General features: G+C 33.7%; 1 pseudogene; it reads left to right on the forward strand.

Moving 5' to 3' along the window:
• Positions 1 to 292: 292 nt before the first annotated feature.
• On the forward strand, positions 293 to 410 carry LOC145247572 (5S ribosomal RNA; annotated as a pseudogene).
• Positions 411 to 13038: the final 12628 nt, after the last annotated feature.

Consider the following 13038-nt stretch of genomic DNA (forward strand, 5'->3'; position numbering starts at 1 on the left):
TTTCCTTTTTTTTTTCTTTTTTGATACTGCAAACCGAGCTTCACTGTTTACTATTCCGGGTGGAATTTATTTTTTCCAAAGCAACGAAAATTAATTTAATTAAAGCGCCTGTCTACTGAGTTTTTAGAATAAATTTGATCTTGCAGTTAAATTTATTATTCTATCCTAAGTGATAAGGGTTAGCCTCATGGTATTCTGCAGTTTACAATCAAAGAAAAAATGGCTCAATTCCAATATTATTTTTGTTTTCATGGAAATCGCTTCAGACAATGCATGAAACCACTTGATGTATATATACAGCATAATCACGTTTGACACACCGGTTCCCGTCAGATCACCGAAGTTAAGCAACGATGAGCCTGGCCAGTACCAGATGGGTGACCATTTGGGAATTCTAGGTGCTGTATGGGCTCTCAGCTTATCTCGGCATTGTTTCCAGTCGGCCTGGACTTCTGTTTGCCACTGGACTCACACTGCCGATTCAGGGGAAATGTCGTTGGGGATTACGCAACCCTTGTCACACAATTAGATGTGCAGCTGCCCTCTACAGGGGGTATCCTTTGTCTTTCGAGACTGAACGGAGGCATTGACGACTTGATGTAAGGAGCTAGCACAAACGAAAGATAATTTTCATAAAAACCAGAACGTCCCTATTGATCTTAGTCTTGAAAAGATCAAGATGGCAGGTAAGAGGGAAACAGTCAGCAGGAAGAGATTTTCACAAACCTGGCGTTCTCGGAAAGAAGCTCCTGGAATAAGAATCTGTATCATAACAAGGTATCAAAACAGCAAATTGATGATGATCACTAGATCAAGGAGTCAAACGAGCTGTAACAAAAGAAGCAGACAATTATAGATCAGACCATTCTGAAGAATACATGCCATAAAAGACTGAGACTAGTAACATCACGTTTGTGAGAGAGGGATTGCAGAGAAGAAGAAATGGGGGGGGAATTAAATTACAGACATGTTTTTGCACCTTATCAATTTAGATTATTTGGACTACTGTTCTTAGTTTCGTTATTTTTTTAAGTCACATTTCAGCCGGTACGTCCTCCGAACTTCCTCAGCAACATTTTAAGAAAAATTTACAATCTTGGGATTATTTGAATTATTCAAACCAATGTGTCCACCTTGAACGTTTCACCTGATGTTAATTAAGACCTCTTTCAAGTGAGTCTTATCAAACCAGAAATCCGTACAGACTTTTAAATAGAACAGTTTATTTAATCATCTGAGAAAGCTTTTATAATCTTATTTTTCCTTACCGTGACGTCACTGCGCTCACTGCTCGGTATTTGCATCTTGACACCGAATAAATAACTTGAATTACTGTCCCATTACGTGTTAGTTGATCATTCCTGAAATAGGTGGATCAGCTTACCCCATAACATCATTTATTATACCAAATGGTGACTTGTAATCGCTTTAAAAAGTAGAATCTCATTTTTTTATTTTGGTATTGATAGCATGTAGACTAAGGCTAAAATACACTATTAATTCTCTTTTTATACTGATCATTCATGATCTTATACAACCATTTATATAATACTTGTAGTTTACATAGAAATAATCGATGCTGTCTTTTTTACAGTACTAGAAGAAGATAAATTAATTCCGAATTCAACCTTTGCAATTTTATAGATTATTTGACAAGAAGAAAAAATGCGTGTGTGTGTGCGTGTGTAGAGAGAGAGAGAGAGAGAGAGAGAGAGAGAGAGAGAGAGAGAGAGAGAGAAAAGACAAAATAACAAAAAATACAATTTGAAAATTATTTGAATAAACTATTGTAAGTTTTTTTGTACAATTTGTTTTATTTTGTGTATTTATTTTGGGGCAATGTCGTCAAGATCGTTTAAAGAGGCAAAGATTTTAGTCATTTAATATATGATTATATGTAATCAAATTTATTTGGATAAAAATGGGAAAAATGGAAGTGAAAAAAGGCAAAGGACACCATAATTCACCATACAAGATGAAACAAGATATTAATATATATATATATATATATATATATATATATATATATTGCATTTTTTTATGAAATATGTATGTATATATATATATATATATATATATATATATATTGTATTTATGTTTTGTTTGTTTGAACGAATGTATTTTTTTTATATATAATTTCTCTAATTTTAAATCTTTTTTTTTCTCTCGGAAAACTATCCTTTTCGTTTAATGGTAATTTTGTTTGGCTTTCACTTACCTATATATCTATAAAAGTGATAATGTGCATGTGTGAGAGGACACTTATCAACCTATATACTCAAGGAATTTTTGATCTAGAGACATTTGAAATTTGGTATATAGGGTATTCAGACAAGTGAAACACTTTTTAATCGATTTTCATTCGGAAAAAATAGCTGCTAAGGGGTCAGAATTGAAACATTGGTATTTTAGGGTCATTAGATTTTTATCTGTTTGTCAAGTGTTTCACGAGGTTTGAAAACATTTTTTAAAGATCGTAGCAAGCTTGTCAAATGGTTATCGTACTTTACTATCTGACTTTAGGTTTGCGTTTCAATCCCATCTTGAGTATATATTTTTTTTACTTAGAAGTGAACTGTTTAGAACAAAAAAAACATAATACTGGCATGCACATGTCTCAGTTTGTTACCGTTTTCTTTTTTATTTTTTTTACTTCATTTTTTTAAAGGAATTTAACGTTACGTTTAATACCAGGTAATGCCGGGTACATCTTCTAGTTTTATATAAAAGTGTAAATACTCTGTGAAAAAGTACAGGGAGGTGGGCGATTGTGCGTCACCAATATTCGGATTCATATTCTCATATGACCTCTAGAAATGGATATATGTCGTTGAAATAGCTGAGTTGTTTTGCTTCAGCTCGAGTAATAAATCTGATATGTCGCAGAATGGATGAGCCAATCACAATATTGCAGGAGAAAAGACCCGGATCTACTTATATTTCTTACATCACATTAATGTTCCTCTACAATAATCAGTAATCAAAAACTAAAGTTACTAGGATTTGATATTAAATTAAACTGTGAATACAATTCTTCTTTAAAATACAAAAATACATGAACCAGACGAAAAAGGATTCAATATTTACTTTGTATTGAACAACGTTTAATAACAAAGTTATGAGAAATGAGTGCCTCTCCTTCATCTTCATAATCATCATCAGTCTAACGTCCATTTTATATGCTTGTATACGTCGGACTGTTTTAAGAAATAAACTTTCAAACTAAGCTATCTCTGGCTAGGTCTTTATTTATGCGTCTTTCTATCGTTCATGTTTGATCATTTGCTCCTTTGTTATCATTGCCCTACTTCTGTTAACTGTACATGCTACCTCAACTGTGCTACTTCTGTTAACTGCTATATTTACAACCCAACCACTTTAATCCATCCTTTCAACATGGTCATAGCATCGAATCTTCTTCATAGAAGGGGGATGTGGGCGATTTCTATTTAAAAAATATCATTAACCAGTGGGTGAAGGAAGATTGAAAAAGCTATCGAAATCACTAATTCATTATATCTTTTCAGCCCATGCTGTTTAAACATCTAAATGCTTCAGATGTTTCCCAACTAAATTATATACTACCAGATACACCTGCACAATACAACATGAAGTATAAGATTTTTCATCTTCAGAAAAATAATTCAGATGATTACAACAAATTAAAGGATTTGCATTAATTCTACTATTACATAAAAGTCACTTTGTGTGTGTGTGAGTTCCTTCCTCATAGGATCCATTGTAACACTTAGCTTGTTAGTAATGGTAGAAGTAACCTGGACAAACTTTCTATGAGAGAACATATATTATATAAAATGTTGACATTGTATGGAGTGCTTTATTATGCATTAGGCATTTTCCTGGAGCAATTTTCCTTTCGAAAGGAAAATTTCTCCAGGAAAATGCCGTATTCGCATCATTACATTGTGATGTGGATTGCTCAAAACACAGTTTGGATCATTTTACCACACTGCTTTTCAAGACATTCACTTCGGATTTTTCCATACAATTTAGATGTTAACTTTTATATCCTTTTCTTTAACTTCCCTTACTCTATGACTTAATTACTCAATCAATTTTTAATTGTGATTTTCCATGTCTTACTGACTTTAGCAAATAAGGTGTAAACCATAAAAACTATTTGCTAATATTTTCTCCTCTGAAGAGGAGGTAGACATCGAAATCCTATAGGATAAGAATATTTCAAATATATTCTTTGTCTTACATAGAATAAAAATCTTTTGATTTGAAACTCAAACATTTCACGTCATCAATTTTTAAACTCATTGAATGACTAAGAATTTGATATATATATATATATATATATATATATATATATATATAATGTGTGTGTGTGTGTGTGAGTGGTATTGTCCCTCAGTCTTGACAGACTATAGATACCCACTGTTAGGATGCCTGCGTGTGAAATTTTTGTGGCAACATTTGCGCAATCTCCAGATAATCCTGGGTCGACATAGTTACATACCAGTGGTAAGTGAAGGTTCAGGACGACTGGAAATAATGCTGAGATAAGGGGAAAGCAGATACAGAACCTAGAATTCCTAAATAGTCACTCATCTGGTACTGGCCAGGATCAACATTGCTTAACTTTGGTTATCTGATGAGAACTTGTGTTAACCTGATTATGCTGTGTGTATATATATATATATATATATATATATATATATATATATATACTAGCAAAAGTACCATCGTTGACTGGGTTCAAAAACAGCCTACAGAAAATGGACTCTGATTTATGAAAGTATGATAGGTTATGAAAAGGAAGAGTTGTAAAGAGATTGCTTCGAATTTGGGGGTATCAAAACCAAAGCAAAATATGATGAAAGTAAAAATAAAATAGATAATCCCCATAATTTATTATACCATGCCTGTTCACACTGAAACACTTATCACAATATTCTGTGGATCTATATTAAAAAAAACTTGTTAAACTTTGTGACATATTTCCATTCTATGGAGGTCAGGTGTGAACGAACACCCCATAATTTTATTATATCATATTTCTTCAAACTGAAACATAATTATCAAAGTATACTTACGCAGATAGATATGAAAAGACTTTATTAAAGTTTGTGCCTATTTCCAATCTATGGAGGCCAGGCGCGAACGCAGACCTCACAATATTATTATACCATCCCTATTTAAGTTAGAACATACTTATCAAAGTATTATGTACATCCATATCAAAAACACTTATAAACATTTTTTTTAATTTTTAATTTTTTTATTTCCATACTTTGTGGACCAGGCGCGAAAGCAGACCCCACAATTTTAATGAACCACCGTTCTGCCAGATCAAACATACCCATTCATGTGTCTCGACACATCTTCTATCATTATAAGCAATCATTTTTTTTTAAATAGTCAACCATATAGGAACCTATTCGTGACCAGACACACACACACACATTCAGCTTTATATATATATGTACATATAAGTATATACATATGTTTATATATGTATATAATATACATATGCATATATATATATATATATATATATATATATATGCATCACGTCATCATGTAATATAAGTTCTGTAATTGCTCTTATATGAGACTTATCTGAGGACATTGCATGAGTACGTTTATTATATATATATATATATATATATATATATATATATATATATATATATATATGGTGTGTTTTTTTATTCATATTAAGAAAATCCCATTCAAATTTCTCTCTCATCCCTATAGATTACAATGCTTTTTATTTCATTCAGCCATGCTGACAGAGGAATAAATCATTTAATTATGATAAATACCACTCATAGTCACTATCTCTATTTCATTTGTCTCGCAGGAATATTTGAGGTCAATAAACGAAGATGAAGAAATGAAGCTCAACTTTTGGAACGAATGGTTGACATGCAAACTTCATAAAAAAAATCGTGTGCTTTTATTAATGGAGAAATCCTATTTCAATGATTAGGTTTCGCATGCATGTAATAGCATATATTAATCGGAAAATATTGAAAACTGTATCTATGTTTATATAGTATTCTTTTCTCTATTTAAGTTTAATGTTTGGCGTCTTTTATGCTTAACACATATTATTATGCAGGGAATACAACTTGCTGTTTCCATACCATGAAAACATTTCTGAAAGGGCTGTTAAGTCCTTAGCATGGTAGCATCAGTTCCGTAGTTGTGAACGATAGGCACACCCCCTTCAGTTAAGGATTTATACCACGGGGTTGATGGCCTTTTGTTATGTTGTTGACGTAATGAATTCTCTCCAGAGAATTAATTATCTGGGTTGAAATTTAAACACTTGTTATGAGAAACGAAGAAAACCTATTTTTACATAAAAGTTTTACATTTTCGGTTCTGAGGAAGCTTATAAAACTCAAAAGTCGGCCAGCCTATTTCATTTGAATTGAGTTCAAATTGCAGCTGGCCCAAAAAAGAAAGAACAATTTAATTCTCAACTTCCAGGTGACATATTCGTTCGGTTCAGCCTTCTCTCCAGCTTTCAAATATCTGTCAACCTCAACCAGGATCAAATCTGATTGATGAAATGTATTTTGCTCTCTAGTTGTTTTCTTGTATTTTACTGGCACCTTTTTTGATTTTGAGCGTCACTCCACGAAAACCATAAAAGTCAGGCAGTCTAGCTCTCCCTTTATCATCGTGACATATATTTTTCCATATAATTATATATTTAAGAAGGAGGAGTGTAGTATATATTCGTTCGTTATGATTCCATCTTCCCAGGCATTACCCCATTCCTTTGAGCAAATAGTGTAATATGTTCTATATATTTTGGTTTTGTTTACTTCAAACAAAGCATACTGTCATTGAAGCATAAAGGACCACTGTGATAGGGGTCAGATTTATAGATAGCCAATCTCGCTGAATGAAAGAACACCATCCCGTTATTAAAGCTCTTTTTCTGATTTCAAAAGTCTAACTTCAGACAAAATTGATGGAAGAGATGAAATTTTGGTGCTAGCTGGGTGGGTCGAGTTATTTTTGTTTAATGTGTAGAAGAGAAAAACTTTCGTCAAAACATATCATCCTCCTAGTCATTTTCTCCTCACTTGAGGAAGGGACTATGGTTATCTAGTGAAAAGGTAACAAAGTTTCCACCAGTAATAAACATTAAATGGAAGAAGCCTATGTTTATTTCTTTATGTCCCAGAAATTAAGTGCAATTATCATCGATAAGTTTCACAAAATATATATTAATAAAGAAACCATTTATTAAATGTTAAGCCAAATAAATGCTACAATATTAAAGCCTTATAATCGAATATAAAAGTAAGGGGATAATTGAGATCTCTCTCTTTCTTTTTGTCTCCAGTTTGACAATCTATATATCACAATTACCGTGTGTGTCAGCTTGTATGTGTGCTCCCTATAGTAAAAAATTTTAAAGAATTTAAATAAAACTGATGTATGTATATATGATGGGGACGCACCCCTACTACCTGGAATAATGAACTATTCCATGACGTCACTTCCGTCCATGAAGTCACTTCTGAAGAACAAGAACCGGTTTACGAAAGGAGTCAGAGACAGACACGCGGAGAGTATGGTCGTTACCACTAGCCTAGCAGTGCGCAAAGATATTGCTTAATTATCTCATTTATGTATTTTTGTTAATACATATTCAATTAATTTTTACTGTATCTTTATCGTCATTTATTCGACCATTAACAACTCAACAATATGTGAGATATTTTTAAACAGATTATAGAAATGGTTTTTAATGTCTAAGGGCCGCCCTATGACAGCTGTAGGGGCATAACATACTTTAAAATTTCAGATATTTTATTTTGATGATATTTAATTCACATGTATAAAAAAAAAGTTTGGAACAAGACAATGGAAATGGTCCGGAATATTCAACATGCAGACTCTCTATATGCCTTCTTCAAGTGACACAGTGAGATACACCATTTACGTTTTCTATTTATAACATAAAAAGATTCCGTGTGCGTATGATTGTCTCTAATACAAATGGTTGTGTGTTTGATTATCATAAAGGGAATCGTGTGTGTGACATGTAATTTCAGAACCTTCCTCTGCTTCTTCGATGTTGGACCATCTGGAAATTTCTCATCCTGGAAGGAGACTTGATACCTGTTTGACGAAGATTTATCACTCCAAGACGATGAATGGGTTTTATAGTTTTTATTTCACTTTCCCCAGAGGTCCTGCAGAAGGTGGAAGTGAAATCGGCCTGTGTGGGTTCTTCTTCTACACACGTCAGCGTTCGTCTCCCCCCCCCCTCCCCAGTGAAGAGGGGGAGACAACGGGAAGCCATCCGTCTTCTTCAAAGCCCAAATCAAATCTCTCAGATCTAGCCAACCTGACCACGTCACTCATACGTAATCTGGTCAGCTGAACTTCGGTTCTAGTAAACGTGTCTACACTCCACGTTTACTCACCTCTCTCTCTCTCTCTCTCTCTCTCTCTCTCTCTCTCTCTCTCTGTAACACACGAACGCCTTCAAATACACATACTCGATTTTAATGAAATTTAAACTATATGTTTATTATGTTTTGCTGTCTCTAGTTAGACTAGGTTGCTCACTGACATGAGCATTCTCATGATAGTTTTCTGGGCCTAACTACTTCCATGTTAGTTTGTGACAAATTAGAAAGCAGGTGTTTGTTGGTGACGTATCATTAGAAAATTTTCTTTACAAAGCCAATTGCCCTCCCTTTACTCGATGTGATTTAGCCCCATTCCGCATTCCTTAGATGTATCACCGCGGCTAAGGTACTCTATCTGCCCCCTGTATGGTAACTCCCCATAAGGCCGGGGAGGGGGTTATCTTCCTGAGATAATGTGTGCACCTGCTTTCTTGAATACAAACAGTGCTTAGTATTACCTAATCGTCACCCATCCGATATTCGCCAGGCTCAATATCTTTTCACATTGGGGATATAATGAAAACCACTGCATCAACATGATTCTGCTACATGTATCAGAGACTAATTCAGAGAGTTTTCCAAAATATTAGTTTTGCTGGTGGGACTAAAAGCGATATAGAAGTATTTCTTCAGAAGAGTCAATGAAATATGAAGCGTATGTAATGGATTAACTCAGTAAATAACTATTGCAATATTTTTTGTATAGAATGATTACAAAAAATTGGAAGGTTCTATTTATAGATACAGGGGACAGGAACTGAATAATAAAATGTGCACTACTGTCGGTCAATCAAAAACCGGAATCACTCTATAAAAAAATAGTGGATCTTTTAGGATTCCTGCGCACAAATTTTTGTGTCCGCACGAGAAGGAAAGGAAAAGGGATTTTGCTCTTCGTCTGCAAACTTTTACAATTCAAGACTTTTATGGATTAGCTATACAACGGGAAACTCTGTTCTTTGTCAGCAAGATTTTACAATTCATAGATCCTCTGGATTGATACTATCCTTTGTTTGGATCAACATTTCTCTTCTTAAACTAAAATGTCTTACAAGTCACATATAACATTTATGACAATATTTTTTTCTTTTAAATATGTGTACATATTCTCATTTTTTTTTTTAATATTTATATGAAGAAAATTATAAAAGCTGAATTTATATATATATTGTTTTAAATTTTAAATTCTTTTCTCTCTTTTACAGGTAAGTGCCCATTCGAAATTTAATCAATCGAACAGATGAGGAGATTTTTGCCAATCAGGTAACATTGTTGTGTTTTAACCTTGTGTCACACACGCAACAACTAAGTTGCTACAATCATTACAGAAGCATTCACAAATTGCTATTCATACATTCGCCGTTAAACAGTTCTCTTTGTATGTATTTCAGAATGATCTTCCTAGATTGAATATAATTTGTTTGTTTTTTGTTTACAAAGCAGTCATTACTTATCAAGGTCGGGAGGCTACTCGAGGATAAGGGTTAATGTGTATATGGTAGTCACTGGGACAATAATATAGTAATCGTTAGTAGTGGACGTTTGGAATTGATAATATTGTAGTCAGCTGGAAAGCAGACAAGTGGAACAGAGTTCCACAGGCAGGCGATTTTAGGAAAGAAGCTTTGTTCATAGAATCCACATTTAGGTTTATGCACTGATATAAAGTGGAGGGAATTATTGATAGTGGTTTTAAGTAGCCGTGTGTGTGTGTGTGTGTGTGTGTGTGTGTGTTCTGTGAAACTTTGGCAAAAAGGAGCCCATAGATTGGAGCTCAGGCGAGTACTTACCATGAAAATAACGATAGAGCAGAGACAGGCTTGGAACGTCTATTCAATGAGAAAGAGGTTGCAGGGAAGAGAAAAGGGCATCACTGACTAAATTTTGAAGTCGGTTTTGAACTTCATCAAGCAGGATAGTGAAAATATACAACATTTCATTTTAATCATGCAACAATAATAAGTTTGTTGAGTTTGAAACAGGCTAAATATTCTTAAAAGTTGTCCGTTCTTTAAGTTCTCAAACATACAATTGCAAGTGTCACTATCTTAAACTATGGAATCACAAAAAAGTCTTCTATTTGACGCTTACTTCAAAATGAGGAAGTAAAAAACTGTGAAAATAGTGAGCCTTTTGTTTTGCTGTAGTTTAAACAGTTTAAGACAAAATGACCACCTACATAAACATACCAACGTTACCGATACAATCCTCCACCTATAGAAGCGCCAAGTACGTACTATCATGAAGTACTGTTGCCACATCGGGACAGGAACTTCTTGGAGTACCCTAATATAAAATTTCCACGACTAACTATTATGACGCTATTATCCCAATGACTGCCATACTCATAAAACCTTATCCCCGAGTGGCATCTGAACCTTGGTAAGAAGTGAACCTTTTGTAAAAAAAAAAACTAGCATTTTTTTTATTAAAAACTTGACACACTAACAATAGGTGCATTAATCAAGTCTAAGTGACAATCTTTTAGAGGTTGAAGGTTCAATCTTCAGTACAAGAGATGCTAAGAAAACAATTTTGAATTAAGTAAGACTTCGATATGATCATGGCTGATAGAACAAAGACAAGCAACCTTAGAGGATTAAATATAGCGTTTGTTGGAAATTTCCGAGTTCGACATAAATATTCCCAGGTTTAAAAAAATGCATCTGAAGAAGGTTCAAGGCAATATCTGCCGAAATAGTACCAGAATAACATCCTAGATGAGGACAGTAGTCTGAATAGTTCGAATAATAGAAGTTCATGGAGAAAAACAATTCTGCAACACATTTTTATTATTTGTATTTTTCTATTTCTATTATTATTTTTTAATAATACTAGATTGTTTTCTATAATTTTAGGGAAAATAAGTGTTTGATAAAAAAGTGTTCAATGTTTTTAACATGATACTGTAAAGACAAATTTCAAACGTTGAATTAAATGATGCCATAATAATTAATTAATTAATAATGGGTTAAAGCGTATCAAGTCCTGAAAGCTAATCAAGGATAAGGGTCAATGGGATTGTTGGTTAAACAAAGACAAACATGAGAAGACAGAATTTGATTATCCGAGAGGATGGCTCACCGGATATTTGTTTGCATTGGATTTGAAGAAGACCACATTTGGAAGCAGCCTAGCGGAATTGTATTTCACAGATGGGAAGTTCTTTAGGATTTAGATGCTTTTAGGGCCAACCTAAGAAAGTAAATAATTCCATAAAGGCTTCTGGAATGACGAACACAACAATTTCATAAAAGGTAACACAGAAAATGTTTATTAAGGAGAATGTTCACCGGGTGATATGTTCCTGGTGAAAAGCTGTACTCCGGCTACCTGGTGCTATCACGGTAGTTATTCCAGTGGAATCGTCAATACCGGTTGAAATAACACCGAGGTGGAGAGAGCGAAAAAAAAGGGGTCCGTTCTGTTTGGTGTCTCTCTCAGTAAGGAAGAGTTCTTATGCTTCAAGACGGATGCTGGCCGATTTCCTTGGGGGATAGAAAGGATCAATACGCCGCACCTCTGATTGGTCAATATGTGGCCAAATAGCACAGGGAAGAGGTATTGATTCGTGAAAGAAAAAAGTTTCATTTGTTTCTGCTACAGTTCTATGAAAGAAACTTTGTTTAATTTTAGGGAAAGAGAGAGAGAGAGAGAGAGAGAGAGAGAGAGAGAAAGTAAGGAAAGTTCTTCGATGTGTTTGTAACTTTACAAGTTCTTGCTGTGAATGTATTGACACTTTGGAGAATATATGGAATCATTCTTTTTTTCTGTCTCCTTTTACCCGTCTATTCATGTGTCGACGAATAAAAATGAATCAGCAATTCTGATGCTGTGTTCTGATATTGTCGCATGTTTCGACTTTTCCGACTCCGCGCGTGTGCGTCGCTCCATGACCTAGGTCAAGAGATTCATAGAGTGGAACCCTACAGATTGATTTCCAGGTACATTTGACTGGATCAATGTTGCTTATCTTCTTTCCGTTTTATTTCTAATCCATCGATGACGACGACGATGATATTTTTAAAGGTATATTATGATTATCGATCATTGTTTCGTTGATGGAGAGAAAAGAAAACATGGTTTGGATCATGCAAACAGCTGCCTTTTCTTTATGTCTGCGTGCATGCACATAAGATTAATTCCACACATAAGATACACACATTTCATGTCGACAAACGTGCGTCTATATGATGGAATTAGCATATACATATACGTATATATATATATATATATATATATATATATATATATATATATATATATATATATAGATATGTTGATATATATATATATATATATATATATATATAGATATGTTGATATATATATATATATATATATATATATATATAGATATGTTGATATATATATATACATACACACACATATGTACGTATATATATATATATATATAGAGAGAGAGAGAGAGGGATATCTAAAAGTATACCCACACACACACACACACACACACATATATATATATATATAGAGAGAGAGTATGTACACTATATATATATATATATACAGAGAGAGAGATACATATCTCTCTCTTTATACACAAACACACACACACACATATACACAAGTACAAACACACATGCATTATATATATAGTCTTTGA

The sequence above is a fragment of the Euprymna scolopes genome, chromosome 25, assembly GCF_053919585.1.
Source record: "Euprymna scolopes isolate OS-2025 chromosome 25, ASM5391958v1, whole genome shotgun sequence".
NCBI lineage: Eukaryota > Metazoa > Mollusca > Cephalopoda > Sepiida > Sepiolidae > Euprymna > Euprymna scolopes.